The 16243-nt window shown below is 43.9% G+C and overlaps 1 long non-coding RNA gene across 1 annotated transcript in view; it reads right to left on the bottom strand.

The window, feature by feature from the left end:
- Positions 1-745: 745 nt before the first annotated feature.
- The window catches only part of LOC117362270, a 120743-nt gene continuing 105245 nt past the window's right edge, over positions 746-16243 (bottom strand). The window contains exon 3 of the long non-coding RNA XR_004539844.1: positions 746-1228. This is a non-coding gene — a long non-coding RNA (uncharacterized LOC117362270). The remainder of the gene's footprint in view (positions 1229-16243) is intronic.

Raw genomic sequence — 16243 nt, 5'->3', positions numbered from 1 at the left:
CTCCTACTTTTGCGGGTCATCTCCACACTCCAGCTGAGAAGCAAAGAAGCTTGCTCAGCAGCCTCCCCTCCCATCAGCCAATGCGCGTTGTGTCAATAGGAGATCATCTCCACTCCCGGTGGCGACATGTGCGGGGCTGGGAGGGGTGGGGTTGGGTTGGACTATGCCTTAAAATCTCCCTCTCAAAATTAGGCTCCCTTATCAGCTCTGTATTCCTCAATACTGCTGACGGCACTGATTTCTCTTTTGTCTCCCCCCTCACAAAGAAGATCTGAGCCTGTCACCCTCTCCCCCCCTACCCCGCATCCTATCTCTTTTAGAATTCTGATTCAGAGCTCACATTTTCTTCTATCTGTTTTTGATTGCACTTCATTATTCTAATCGAAAGCTTTGCAGTTTGGTGTTCAAGATCTTAATAAATCCTATTGTGCCGCCTCTCATTCTTTTCAATCTTTTCTGACATTTATTCTGTTATTTTGTTCAGGTTCCCACTGTAGTGGTAAAATGTTTCAGGATACATTTATATAAAAGATATGATCCAAAATAAAAACATATTGTACTGTATTAAGGCTTCCAAAAATCTATGACACTAAAAAAAAAAAAAAGAAGAAAATGCATTTTTCTTGTTGAAAACTACATTACAAAATGTCCTAAGAGCAACAGAAGATATTTTTTATTTAGAATAAATGAATTTTCCAGGAAATTAAAGGTAAAAATTCAGCAAATACAAATTCAGTCACTGCATATGTGTGATACATTTTATCAATGTGCAAACGGTACCCACAAACTGAAATAATATTAAACTGGATTTTTTTGTTGTTGTCGCTGCTGCTGCTCACTGGCTTATTTCCAAGAATTGTGAGTTTATCTCATTTCTTACTTACAATGTCATTTTTTTCAGTAAGTAGATTGCTGTGCCATTTGCAGTAATCAAACTGAAGAATGGATTCAGTTGCAGAACAAAAGATAATATTTTATGGGAGTATAAATATCTGCAGAGATTAATAGGTTTCAGAATCAATTTTAAGATGGGCTTGGTTGTCTGAGAGCGACCAAAGCTTTTACAAAACAGATGTCAAAATGAGTTCTCAGATTTTGGTCCTGCACAGAAGGCAGTTCTCCAAAGGACTTTTTTTTTTCCTTCTAAATATTGGACTTGGATCTGGTTCTTTCTGCGTCTCTTTCATTGCAGATCTGTGTAGCCTCTTGTGGACTTTAGAAGGCAGCTCTGAAATTATATCATAAAAGATTCATCCACTAAATAAGGAAGCTATACTTTTCAAGAATTCTCTTCCCTTCTACTTATATATAAAAATGGTTATTTTCATAATGTTTGCATAGCTACAAAGTCTGCACGTAGTTTCATTTTGGAAATGGTATAAGGAAAATGTACTCTTCATTCATTCATTTTTCTATACCATTCCCCCAGGGGAGCTCAGAATGGTTTCTATGAATGTGTTCAGGTACTCAAATGCAAACTAAGTGACCATAAACTAACAAATATGTATCTCCCCCCCCCCCCCCCAACAAACTCTTGCATGCAGAACACCAGGAATTCCCCTTGTACTGGTATAAAGATAATAGATGTCTGGGCCTGTACTTTGAGGGAAGGGGGTGAGTTGCTACCAGGACAATTGCTCTTGGCCTCCAGGCCAAAGAGGACAGGGATCCCTTTCCAAATTGCTGTTCTAGACCTTGGCCCAGTCTAACACCAGCTTTGTATGTTCCAAAAGGTGACATATTTCAGTCACTAAATAGAAAATAAAAATTTTTCTGCCTTTGTTTGGCCATTTTTATTTTTTAATCTCTGGTTTCTTCTTTGCTCTGTCTTCTCATAACTGTTTTCCAGCATCTCTTCTCCATTTGACATTTCTTCTCTCTCCATGTCCGCCATCCATTTTTTGTCTGTGTCCCTGTCCTTTTTTTTCCCCTCTGTTTCCTTGCTCTTATCCTCCCTCAGTGTCCACCAAATTAGGGTTACCAGATGTCTGGGAAAACTCGGACATGTCCTCTTTTTAGAGGACTGTCCGGGTGCCTGGAGGGGTTTCCAAAAACCATCAATTTGTCTGGGTTTTGGAAGTCCCTGAGCTCAAGGCCACATCTGGAGGCCCTCTGTGCATGCACAGATATCGACATGATGATGTCATATGCATGCATGCATGTGATGTCATTGCATCAACATCCATGCATGCGCAGAGGCCCTCCAGATGCATCCCCGAGCTTAGGGAAGGAAACTGGAAGTTTGTTTGGGGGCAGGGCTAGAGGTGGAACGGGGCAGAGCTGAAGATAGAACGGAGCAGAGCTGGGGTGAAACGGGGTGGGGCCAGGTGTCTCTTTTTTTTAAGAGGAAATCTGGCATCCCTACACCAACTTGTCTTTATGCCCCTGCTCTTTTCCTTCCCTGTATCCAGAATCTCTCCTATTCTTTCCCTCAAGCCCAGCATCTCATCTGTGTCTCCTCTCTCCCCGTGTCCAGAATCTCCTTCAGTTCTTTCCCTCATGTCCAGCATGCCCTGTGTCTAGAATATCCTTCCATTCCTTTCTTTAGCCAGCATCCCCTATGAGCAGTCACTTCCTTTATCCAAAATCTTTCACCATTCCTTTCCTTATAACCATCATGCTCTCTCTATGCCCTGTTCCTCCCTGTGTCCAGCAACCATTTCCACCCCATTTCTTCCCTCATGGCCTGCCTTCACTATATCCCCCACCCCCAATCCCACACTTCCTGTTTAGTTCTCTTGTCTTTCTCTTTGTCCTTATGTCCACTTTTTGTACCCCCCACAGCATCACCCAAAAATGCACCCAGGATCATCTTCCTGTGTCCTGTGGAAGCTTTCTCCCCTGAGTCTCTATAGAATCACCCAAAGATGCAGCCAGAAACGAATTCTCAAAGGGCAGCATGGGACCTCCCAACACAATGTGCTGCTAGTTCTGCATGAACCTGCCCTCAAAGAAAGTCAGAGTTTTAATGGGGTATGATGACTTCCTGTGATGGCAAGGTGCTACAGAGCTGGTAGCACATCACAGCTGGGAGGTCCCGCACACTGCCTTTTGAAAATTAGGTCCTGGCATCCAGATGCAATGCATGCCACGGCTGCAGCTAAACTGAACAGACAAATCACCATTCTGTTGTCATCATTCAAAAATGATACTAAAACCCTACTCTTCAAAAAAATACATAAAACCTATCTAACACAACCTGTTCCCACCCAAACCCCACCTACCCACTCTATACCCTTATTAAACTCTAATATGCTTCTATCTACCCAACTAATGCTAAAATGCCTCTATTTATCCAACACTTATCACGTTAAGATCTAGACAACTCTTTGGTAATTCTTATTACCCAACATTTATCACCTTAAGATCTCAACAACTCTTTGGTAATTCTTATGTAACTCTTATGACATCTCTTATGCTATTCCTGTAAACATTTATGTAATATTTGAAAACTTTTATGTAATCTGCCTTGAACCACAAGGTATTGGCGGAATAGAAATCACTAATTTAATGTAAGATAGACACCTAAAGCCAACCATTGCTGGGTGGGCCTGGGCCAAAAGTAGATGGGCCAGGTCTACCCAGGCCCACCCATGGCTAAGCCACTGATTTATAGAATTAGGCCCAATATATAGAATCTGGGAGACAAAGGCTAAAGAACACTGACCTGTGGAGGTGAATCTATAAAGTTAGTGCCAACATTTAGGTGCCAATATGTGCTAAAGTGATCAGAATATTGGCATATACATAAATGTATATGTGTGTACATATACACACAAAGCTCCCAAATTCTATAGATAGCGCTTTGAGTTGCATGTGCAAATTTGGGCACGTGCCCAATTTGTGTGTGCAACTTAATTGAATAAAAAACCAATTAGCACTAATAATTGGCTTCTTAATATGCAATTATCAGTGTTAATTGGATTTAATTTAAATGTATGTGTGTAAATTTAGATGCATGATCCGCATCTAAATTTTACCCACAGCATCAAAAATGGTACACAGAAATGGGAGGGGCATGGGCGGATTGGGGGTGTTCCTCACATTTATATGTAATTATAGAATAACGAGCTTTCAGATGTGAGGATTTGCACCATATTTCCACTGGTGCAAATATGTACGCCTAAAGTTAAGCATGGCTTTTAAGTATAAATGCTATTTTATAAACCATACCTAACTTTAAGTTCCGTTTATAGACTAGAACTTAGGTGTTTTTTCAGTGCCAATTTTTTAGGTGCTATATATAAATTTCAGTCCAGCTATGCTTTACATAGTTACAAGTTTAAGTAGGTCATCTTTGGCTCATCGTTATATCCCAGGAGTTGCATTGGAGAGTTTAGAAATTGACTTTTTTACAATTACCATTTCAGTTTCTTCAGGGTTGGTTCCTTGTCTTGGTACAGAAATGTTTTTAGAAGTTTTCGGAACCTGAGGTAGTGGTCACAAGATCGTAGTGTAAATGGTAGTTGGTTCCAGGATTTTGCTAATTGATATTGAATGGATAAGGTAATTTGTCTGATAGACTTTATATTGTTGCATGCTGTAAATTTTAATTATTTATTTATTTCTAAAATTTCTTAACCACCTATAACTAAGCGTTTTACAGCATAAAACATTCACAATGATTCAGAGAGCAACATATAACAATACTTTCAGTACACACGTTTAACCCACTAAAAATAGCAGGGAATTACAGTAGGGTTACATATCATCAATCGTTAATGAATCAAGAGCATTATTCATAGTTCAGATTCCTCCTTAAACATCTCCCTTCCACATAGCATCAGAGGAAGGCATCTACATACAATTGCGTTTTTAGCATTCGCTTAAAACAGGTCCTCAGAATGCCAGGGAGGCAGGGCTGGATTAACGGATAGGCCCAGGAGGCACGTGACTAGAGCCCAAAATTGTCAGGGGGCCCGCTGAAGGAGGGCACACTGACTCAGATTTCTAATTTTTTTTTGGGGGGGGGGAACGGCAATACGCCCTTCCCCACGGCAACACAGGGCCCTCACAGCATCAGCGTTCCCTCTGACCCCTCCCCTGGCATTGGCGCAACTGGCAGGTTGCTAGGTACCCAATCCCCAACGCCACAATTTCCTCTCTCTACAGGAGTGTCCAACCCACGGCCCACGGGTCGCATGTGGCCCTGCTTGAGGGCGATGCAGCGTTTTCCTCTGCCATCCGGGTGTTTAGCTTCTTGCCAGCTCCCTCCTCCATCTTGCTGCAGTGTTTGCTCAAAGCCGCGGGTAGTGGCTCCTACATACCTCCTGCAGCTGACCCGGAAGCATTCCCTCTGACGTCGCAACATCAGAGAGAAGGCTTCCAGATCAGCTGTGGGAGGCACGTAGGGGCCACTGCCTGCGGCTTTGAGCGAACACTGCAGCAAGACGGAGGAGGGAGCCGGCAAGAAGCTAAACGCCCACGGCACAGAAGGGAGGGAGGGAGAAGGGACTTGAGAGGGACTTGAGAGAGAGGGAACACAAACAGAACAAATGATGGAAGGAAGGAAGGAAGGAAGGAAGGGCATGAACTTAGGACACAGAATGAAGGGAAATAGGGAGGGGAGCATGAGCCATAAAATGGAAGAATGGAGGGAGTGAGGGAAAGAGATGCTGAGGTGAGGGAGAGAATAGACAGGGAGAATTGGGTGTCTGAGAGAGGGAAAGAGATGGTGCGCATGGGGAGATGAAGAAAGAGGAGAACTGTTGAGGAGAGAGAGAGAGAATTATTGGACATGGTGGTGGGAGAGGAGTGAGGTAGAGATGGATGGGCACGGAGAGAAGGGGGAGAACATACTGAGCCGAGGAAGCCTCCTGGACTTTTTTTTAAGTACAGAGGGGGAGGGTATTAAAAGAAGTGCTAGATTGGGCATGGGGGGAGAGATTATGGGGCCAGAAACAGAGGACAGAGAGAGTGGGCAATGGTCTGAAGGGAGAGAAGATGGACTTGGGGTGGTGTGGACGAAGAGGGAAAGAGATACTTGAAGGGAGAACTGTTGGGAAGAGAAAGGAAGAAATGGTGGACTTGGGGAAGGGAGGCAGACATGGGGAGAGATGGGGTCAGTTGGGAAGAGAAAGGGAGAGAAGTTGGATCTGGGGATGGAAGGGAGGGAGAAATGTTAGGTCTGTGGATGGAAGGCAGAGATATGCAGCATCTCTCTTTTTTCCCCTCCATTTCATTGTTCAGCATCAAGGGGGAGGGAAGAAGAAAATCAGAAAAGAGAGGGAGCAAAATGTTAGACCATGGGGATAGAGGAGGAGAGATGGACCCATGGGAGGGCAGGAGGGAAGAGAGCTGGGATAAGAAAATGCTAGGAGATGGAAAGAAAGGGACAGGGAGTTATATCCTGACCAGAGGAGAGAGGAAGGGGGATTCTGAAAGTGGTGAGCCATGTGGATGAGGTCAAAAGGGAGATGACAAGATGAGTGAGAGAGCAGTGAGTACAGTGGTAGAAATGTGGTAATGGGGAGTAGTTAGCAGGAAATAGGAGGCTAGGAAAGGAGTGAGATGGGAAATGGGAGAGCTAGGGACTGAGAGAAGATGGAGAATTGAGAGGTAGCTGAACATTTAAAAAGAAGGGTGAGAAAGAAGGCAAGATTTGAGTGAACAGAGGCAAAAAGGAAAAGAAAAATGAATGTGAAAGATCCATTCCCACCACTCGCTGCGTGAAACAGAACTTCCTGATATTCGTCCTGGACCTGTCCCCCCTCAGCTTCAGTCTATGTCCTCTTGTCCGTGTCACACTGAACATTGTAAATAACTGCTTTCCCTGCTCCATTTTGTCGAATCCTTTCAGTATTTTGAAAGTCTCGATCAGATTCCCTTGCAGTCTCCTCTTCTCAAGGGAGAACAACCCCAGTCTCTTAAGTCGTTCCTCATAGTCCAGGTTCTCCATACCTTTCACTAGCTTCGTTGCTCGTCTCTGCACCCTCTCTAGCAGTTTTATATCCTTCTTTAGGTATGGAGACCAATGCTGGACGCAGTATTCCAGCTGCGGTCTGACCATGGCTCTGTAGAGCGGTATTATAACTTTCTCTGATCTACTCGTAATTCCCTTCTTTATCATGCCTAGCATTCTGTCTGTTTGGCACTGAAGAAGGTGAGAAAAGAAATAGCAGATGGAAAGGTGGCCTGGAAAGAGTTAAAGAGCACAGACAGAGGAAAGCAGAACAAGATGATTAGTATATTAATATCACCAGACAGCAAAGGTAGGAAAATTTATTTTATTTTCAGTTTAGTGATTGAATTATGTCAGTTTTGAGAATTTGTCTGTTGGCTTTGTTTTGCACTGTTTTTGTTTTTAGTTTTCTGACATTGCATGACATGCAGAGTCTGGTATCCGCTTTCATTTTTTTGTCTGTTTCAGTTCGCTCTAATACTGCGCGCGCTGGCTTCCCTTCTCCCTCCCCATCATGATGTAACTTCCTGTTTCGGAGGAGAAGGGAAGCCGGTGCATGCAGTTAGAGCCCTGATGCCTGGGTTCAGTTCACTTACAGACGGTGGGCAAGAGGGCATAAGGGGGGAAGCTGATCTCACCTCACCAGGCAGCTGGGGGGGGAATGCTGCTTCACCCAATTGGGGAGAGAGAGGGAAGAAGGAAGACCAGGGAAGGGAGAGGAGAAGAAAGAGAGATGTCAAGACCATGGGAGGGAGGGGAAGAAAAGGTGGTATATCAAAATGTTATTAAACTTGAAACTTGAGACAGATGCCAGACCAGGGGTAAGGAAGGAGGGAAGGAAATGGAGAGGAGAGGAGGTAAAAAAAGGGCACATGCTGGATTGGGTAAGAAAATGGGTAAATAAATGGGGCAGAGTATGGTGGGGCGGGGCAGGGGTGAGGCATGATGGGTGGTTTGGGGCAGGGGGCCCAGTGGACTTGTGTGCCTAGGGGCACTCGATGAATTAATCCTGCCCTGCAGGGAGGAGATTCTATTGTTTTACTCCTGCCACAGACATCAGTGCTATTCTTGATTTTTCATACCGAACAGTATTCTCCTTCCTCGAATTAGAAGTAGAAAAGATTTCTGGTGGAAATATCTGTTGGAAGCACCCTGGAGTAGGACAACCAACTCTGGTAGGTAGTCGGGAGCATTCCCTCTCAGGATCTCAAAGGCAGTGATGCCTAATTTAAACTTGATCCTTGTAGTTATGGGTAGCCAATGTAGTTTCATATAGTAAGGAGGTAGGTGTTTCGATTTCTATAGTCCGAATATTGATCCTTACACATGATCCATCAATTTAGAAACAAGCATTTACACCAGCGCTATGGCTCTTGCAAGTGCTCGCACCTAAATTATAGACACACATTCTTATTTTACCTGTTATGTTAATATCCTATGAAGGAAAGTAAACACAAAGGGCCGGATTCTATAAACGGCTCCTAGCAGTGCCTACATTTTAGGTGCCACAGTACAGTTGTCAATCAACTGCTAGGCACCATTTATAGAATAATGCCTAGCAGCACCTAAACGGGCTTAGACATCGCTAGGGATCTTGAAGGTACGCGCCACTACATTAGGCCAAGTTTCCACTGGCCTAATTTACCAGGGCCTATCTTGGACGCCTAGCAATATTTAACTCAACCACGTCTATTCTCCACCCCTGACAACGCCTACTTTTCAAGCAGGACATCGTTAGACGTTGCTAGGCACTACATGGAATTCTGCACTTAACTTTTAATTTGTTTTTATTAATTATTCAATTAACTTCAATGGCACAGTCAATTACCACATCATTTAATTTAGGTTAGGCATCGTTAGGCGGCCTCAGTTATGGCGCCGTTTATAAAACTCTTGAATAAAAGAGGATAATTTTCTACAGGTAACCTAAAGTTAAGCACTGGGATGATATGCACTAAGCATAAATTCTAAATTGGCATTTACACAAGTTATGCTGGTTTAGAATATAAGCATAAGTCTACAGTTATGTGTCTAACCTTACACAGGAGCACTTACGCTAGCACTCTAGCTGGTGTAAATGCTCACACCTAAATCTTAGTATTCTAAAATATGTGCTCATAAGGCTTAGTCCTGCCCCTGACCTGTCCATGCCCCCTCCCAGGTAGAGAGTTGCGCGGGGACAGAAATCTCACCCATCCCCGCCCGTCCCCGCCAGAATCCTCTCCGTCCCCACCCGTCCCCGCCAGGATCCTATCCGTTCCCACCCATCCCCGCAAGGAATTACCTCCATCCCCGCCCGTCCCCATAAAAAGCAGCAATTACTTCTGACAGGATCATCAATTCCACTGTTTCTTTTGTGTTTGCACTGCTGTTTTCCTTGTGGAATCTCTTTGGTGGAACCCTTTTTTTGTTTTCTGTTCAGGTAATTAACTTATAAACCCCCTCTTTTACTAAGGCTAACATGTCCATTATATTATATGGACGAACCCTGCTTCCAAAGCCTTCCATCCCCGTGGGAGTCCTGTTGGCTAGAGGGGGGTCCCCGTGGGCCAGAGGGGGGTCCCCGTGGGAGTCCCGTGGGTTAGGGGGGATTCCTGCAGGATTCCCGCGATCTCCGTTCCCGTGCAGACCTCTACTCCCAGGTCCACACCTCTTTTGCAGTTGTGCACTCTCCAGCTGATATTCAGATGGCAGCGGGTTTTTAAACACTGACCATAGCTAACTAAATTAGCCACGGATATTCAGTGCTGAGCCATGTCCGGACCCCAGTACTGAATATCTGGTGCTAATTTAACTGATGCTGGCCACTTGGGCTTATGCGGGTCGCAGCCAATATTCAGCCAGGGCTCACATAAAACAGATCTGTGCGTCCCATCTGAATATTGGCCGGGACCTGCATAACTCTTTTCTTCTTTTTAAAGCCCCCAATCCCCCTGCTGCACCCCCCCAAAAAAAAACAATTCTTTTGATGAAATAGACTACATCTAATTTAACTTTACAAAGACCACTGGAGAAGTATTTAGATGCGTAAATGGCAACCTTTATACATCTGAATTGTATACACATGCAAATTGCAATTTTAGAAAGCCACTCATATATAACCACCTCTTCTCCTTCCCTCCCAGGACATGGCAGGAGAGCAGAAGGGGAATCGTTTGAACAAGCATTAAAAAATAGATATGTCCTTCCCATTTTTTATGGGAAGACACATCTAGATTGAAATTGTCAGCACTCTGCACCTGCTCTGAGGTACACATAAGTGCCAGCTTCCAGTTAATGCCTGGGGTGTCACTCATAGGGCAGGGTCAAAGGTCGATGGCAACCCCTTCCCAGAGTACCAATGTAAAAAAGTATATATACTGTACAGTCGAATTTCACCTTAAAAGCAATGAGATTTAAAAAAACAAATACATTTCTTCAGTTGTAAAAAAAAAAAAAAAGGCTATTTGAAAGGAGGATCATTTTGGAAGAACAGCACTATGTGTTATAGTGACATCTAAGCAACAGGATGCAAACAAAGAGCACACGAGCGGTCATTAACAAAACAGTAAAGCACGGAAGCTGTTTACTGCCTCAATAATGGATTTACTGGTTCAGTAAAAACAAAACAGAAACAGGATTGCACTAGGCCATCACACTCCCATCTTTTCAATTAAGGAGATAGAGCGATCTCAAATTCCAGAGCTAACTACAAATCAGAATTGTTATGTTATCAGCTGAGACACAAATGGAAAATAAATACTGTTAGCTGTCACTTTCCATTAGGTAACAAAAATTCAATTACATCTCAAACAAGCCTCCATTTCAACAGAATAAATCTGCCTCATCAATGAGGGGGTAATCATTTTTGATTCCACTGACCATAGCGAAAGGGGGAGGGGGAGGAGAGGGGGAGGGAAAAATCAATTGGAATCATAATTCAACATTTTCCCATAAATATGTTGTTATTATTTTCTTTTAGCAGTGGCCAAATGTATACACTATATCATTATAAAGGAGGAACAAACTAGAGTTGTACTGGTGTTAGTCTGGAAACCGATCTAACACAGCCATCTCACAACCCTTCAATCACTGAAACACTTGCTTATCCTTCCCTAGATCAGAAAAACAAGAAACCAATCAGTGAAAGCTATTTCTGAAAAGCTTTCCACATACCACAACAATAGTAACACAATTAGGTTCTGGCAAACCAAACATGGGAGATATGATGTACTTACCATCCTCTCTGCAATTATAATACCAAGTTAATAAACTATTGGAACATGTAAGTACTTTTTTTTTTATACAAAGAAGGGATGCACAAAGCTCCGGGCAACCTGGCAAAGAAAGCCGGGTTGGGAGCGATTTTCTTTTGCTGGGCTATGCTCAGCATAATAGCATGCAAATCATGTGAATGTTACAACTGTACAGAGTAGCCCGGTAAAAGACAGGAGAAACTGTGCCTGGTGCCTGCTCAGAAGAGCAAAGCAGTAGACACAGCTCCTGCCCCATCCTTCCTGTCACAGGTTCGTTCCATCTCCTGCCACCGCTGCTCTCCCCTTCTGGCTCATCTGATCTGGGCTCCAGAGCCATGATCAGCTGATCCTACACAGGAAGCCAGCAGGACTCAACAGAGCCGCCGATCAGCTGAGCTGGCATGGGGAGAGCAGAGCCATGTTTCTTTCTCTTCCCTTTTGAACATTACAAGGAGTACTCCTTGTAATGCATTTGTTTAGGGTTCTTGGTGGCTGCTACCGCTATTGGTAGAAGCCCAAAAGAACTCGTTTGAGCACTGTGCAAGTAAGACTGGTTTTAACTGCTCTTATTTGCATGGAAAACTTCTGAGCACCTCCCTCTAAATGAGAGTCTTGGACATGCATAGGTCCAAAGAAATGGGCAATTTGCTTATTACTAATAATACTATGGGCCTTTCAACAGATTTTTTTTTTCTCAAGCATAGAGAGGGCAATATTCACAGGGATGTATCCATGTAACCTTGAGAGTTATCCAGATAAATCGCTTATTTCTAAAATCTGCCAGTGGCCAATCCATATGTTTTGGCTTAACAAGTCAGTATCTAATCAATATTTGTACACAAAAAGGATAATCCTCAAAATAAGGCAGACATTTATTCTGAAAATATGCATGTAAATGATAAATGACAAAAATGCTAGCATATCAACATATATCTATGCATATATGTACATATCTGCTGACAATCCATTTATGCACTATTCTGTAACTATGTTCATATCTTACATAGCATGTATTTTACAGATTGATGTATACATGGATGGTGTATGAGTAGAACATGGGCAGGATTTGCATTTACCTATATAGCTTAGGGGCCCTTTTACTAAAACTTAGCCTGTGCTAATAGAATTAGCACATTAATCCCTGAATTCTGTAACAGTCACCCAAATTTAGATGCCCAAAATTGGGTATGAATCCCAGATTGGTGCCCAAAATAGTTAGTTAATGGGCTCCAAATAACTTAATTTTTAGAGCTAAAAAGCACTTAATTGTTACTAATTATGATTTAGATGCCGATCTGTAATAACTGGCACCTAGATAGGATTGTGTGCAAGTCCTGAGAGGGCGTGGCCATGGGAGGGGCTGGTGAAAGCCCTCGTGCCCAAAGTTGACTGCCCTTTAGAAAGCTTTAAGTTACATGTGTACCTCTGGAATTTAGGTGCAAACATTTAGCATAAGGCCATATACAGTGAAAACTCAGCTGGACTCACATCCAAATCACACAATCCTTCCACAACTCAAGGTCAATCCAACGATGGAAACTACCACCCCCCTCTGTACACCATGTTCGAAGGAAGGCTCTCTTTGAGACCACCTTCAAGTTTTAGGGGCCCAGAATCTGGAACAACCTCCCGGGCAGCCTTCGACAAACACCCACATATTTCCAATTCAGGAAAACACTAAAAACTCACCTTATTTTCCTTAATGCATTGACCCTTTCCCATGCAGTCCCCTGCATGATATCTTCCATGCAATTTCATTGTAATATCTATGTCTCTGTAACAATTCTAATATTGTGTAAGCCGCAATGATTCCAAGCTGACATTTGTGGGATACAAGAGTTGATATGGTATGGTATAAGAACTTATATGTAACTACAAATATGCATGTATACCTGATAACACTAATATTCTATAAAGGAGAGTAGATGCCTACTTTCCTTTATAGAATAGACTATCAATAGGCTTCTCTAGGCAACCAATATTCAGTGCTATTTAAATGGCTGGAAATAAGCTCCTGGCCAGCTAAATAGTACTAAGTTGGCTAACTGCCAATATGCAACAGGAGAAAGCTGGCTATCTCCGGCTAAATATCCTGATCGCCAGCTATGTAGCACAACAACCGGACAGTGCCAATATTCATTGACTGATCAGCTAAGTCGAATGCCAAATAGACCCACCTAAATAGCAGTCTACCTTTGGCCGATAGAACTTAGCTGGTCTGCCAATGAATATCAGCTTGGCCAGCTATGTCTACCACTACTGAACTTAAACAGGAAATTCAATGCCAGTAGATTCTTTATTTACGAATCTATTGATGTTTGTATATGTTTATAATTATTTATTTGTACGTTTTTAGATTCCTGAGGTAGGCCCTGTGGCCGAAACATGGCTCATGCTGAGTCACTTTATTGAATAAAGTCGTTTCTGCTGTTTGTTATTGCATTTTTCTGCAGAGATTTTTGTTCTTGGTTTTGTTTTGTCCGGCATTGAATTTCCAGGTTCACCACTGACTGTTGGAAGTAGTTGGGCTGCCTCCCGTGGTCTGAATAATGGCCCCTAGGTGTCTAATTCTAGATGACCCTTTATAGAATTGCACTCATAGAGGGTAGTTCTATTAAGGGGCATTTATTTTTAGGTGCCTAGAAACATAGAAACATAGAAAGATGATGGCAGAAAAGGGCCACAGCCCATCAAGTCTGCCCACTCTATTGACCCACCCCATTAAGTCTGAATGCTAATGACCTAGTTCCTTAACTCGACCCTCGTAGGGATCCCACGTGGATGTCCCATTTATTCTTAAAGTCGAGCACGCTGGTGGCCTTGATCACCTGCACCGGAAGTCTGTTCCAGTGATCTACCACCCTTTCTGTGAAGAAATACTTCCTGGTGTCACCACTAAATTTCCCTCCTCTGAGTTTGAGCGGGTGCCCCCTTGTGACCGAGGGTCTCTTGGGAAAGAATATATCGTTTTCCACCTCGACACGACCCGTAACGTACTTAAATGTCTCAATCATGTCACCCCTTTCCCTGCGCTCCTCTAGGGTATAGAGCTGCAGTTTGCCCAGTCTTTCTTCGTATGAGAGACCCTTGAGCCCCGAGACCATCCTAGTGGCCATCCTCTGGACCGACTCAGCTCGAAGTACATCTTTCCGGTAATGTGGCCTCCAGAATTGCACACAGTATTCCAGATGGGGTCTCACCATGGTTCTGTAGAGTGGCATTATGACTTCAGGTTTACGGCTGACGAAGCTTCTATCGATACATCCCATCATTTGCCTTGCCTTTGATGAGGCCTTCTCTACTTGTTTGGCAGCCTTCATGTCTGCACTGATGATTACCCCCAAGTCCCGTTCCTCTGAAGTCCTAGCTAGCGTTTCTCCATTCAAGGAGTATGTTCTGCATGGATTTCCTCTGCCGAGATGCATGACCTTACATTTTTTAGCGTTGAAGCCTAGCTGCCATGTCGAGGACCAGTTTTCTAACGTGATCAGATCTTGTGTCATACTATCCTGGAGGATAGAACGCACCTATTTGGAGCTTATTCTATAATGAATAGTAGGCACTAGTGCTGCCCGATTTCCAATTCGAATCGTTTCACTGATTCACTTCAGGTGAATCGATTCGAATCAATTTGATTTTAAAAAAGTCGGCCTGGCTGATTCAGTAACCAACCCTCCTCCCCACGCCTTCCTAAAGCAGGAGCGGCAGCGCTACCTCTTGCTGGACTGCTGCTGCCGTTCCTGCATTACGGGGCAAGGGGAGAGGGTCAGTCGGGAAGAGCTGAGGAAATCCAGGTTTTACCTTGTTCCATGCTTTGGCGCTCTTTGCTTCATCCTCCGACTTCCCCTCGGGCCTCCCACTCTTACCGCAGCCTGCAGAGAGGATCGCCGGTGCTCTACGTGATCTTTACAGGCTACTACCATCCTCAGAAGCACATTCCCTCTGATACAGTCCCGCCCCTCCTCTGACGTCAGGAGCAGGATCGCATCAGAGGGAACATGCTTCTTAGGACGATGTTAGCCTACAAGGATCACATAGAGCAGGCTGTGGTAAGAGCGGGAGGCCTGAGGGGAAGATGGAGAACCTGCAAAGAAGGGCGGGGGGAATATGCAGGCCTTTGGGGGTAGGCCTTTGGGGAGGGGGCCCTGGTGTATAAGTACATGGAGGGAGGGAAGGGAGAAGGGGCACTGCTGGACAGGGGGAGCAGGGAAGGGAGAAGGGGTACTGCTGGACAGGGGGAGCAGGGAATGGAGAAGGGGTACTGCTGGACAGGGGGAAGGTAAAAAGGAAGGGAGAAGAGGTGCTGCTGAACCTGGCAGAAAGAGAGGGGAAGGAAAGGTGCTACATACTGGAGGGGAGGGAGAGATGGTGCATGGGGAGAGAGTATGTTGGGTTGGGGAGAGGGAAGGAGAGTTGCCACTTGATGGAAGAGGCAAGGACAGAAAGAGAAAGCGTGCAGGAGGCAGAAAGTATTGGACTCATGGAAAGGGCGAGATGGATGGGGAGGCAGAAAGGAGGAAAGGAGAAATTTTACACTGGGGAAGGAGGGAGAGATGCTGGATGAAAGGGTAGTTGAGAAAAGGAGATATGGTAGATCTGGGGATGGTGGGGATGTGAGATGGAGATCAAAAAAGGGAAGATTCCAGACCTCTGGGGGAGGGAAGGAAAACGGAAGGGGAGGACAGAGATGGAAGATGGATGGTTAGCACGGAGAAAAAGAAAGAAGGAGATCCCAGCAAGTGAGTTATCAGAAGACAACCAGAGCCTGTGACCAACAAGATTTGAATAATGACCAGCCAACAAAAGATAGAAAAAATAATTTTATTTTCTGTTTTGTGATTACAATATGTCAGATTTGAAATGTGTTTCCTGCCAGAGCTGGTATTAGACAGTGAACGTGAGCTAGGATTTAACAGAGAAAGGAAAAGTCTTTTTTGTTTATTTTGTTTATACCACAGCGCCAGTGTGGGTAGGAGAGGGCAAAAGGGGTGAAGAGACTCTAAAAGTGGTAAAGAGGCTATAAAATAAACCCACCAGGATGTTTGAAAAAAACTACCCACTTAGGCAGAAAAATCGAATTGAATTGAATTTTTTTTTTCCTGAATCG

The sequence above is a fragment of the Geotrypetes seraphini genome, chromosome 1 (genome assembly GCF_902459505.1).
Source record: "Geotrypetes seraphini chromosome 1, aGeoSer1.1, whole genome shotgun sequence".
In the NCBI taxonomy this organism is placed as follows: Eukaryota; Metazoa; Chordata; class Amphibia; order Gymnophiona; family Dermophiidae; genus Geotrypetes; species Geotrypetes seraphini.
Note: the sequence above shows the minus strand (reverse complement) of the source record. Positions and strands in the feature narration are given on the sequence as shown.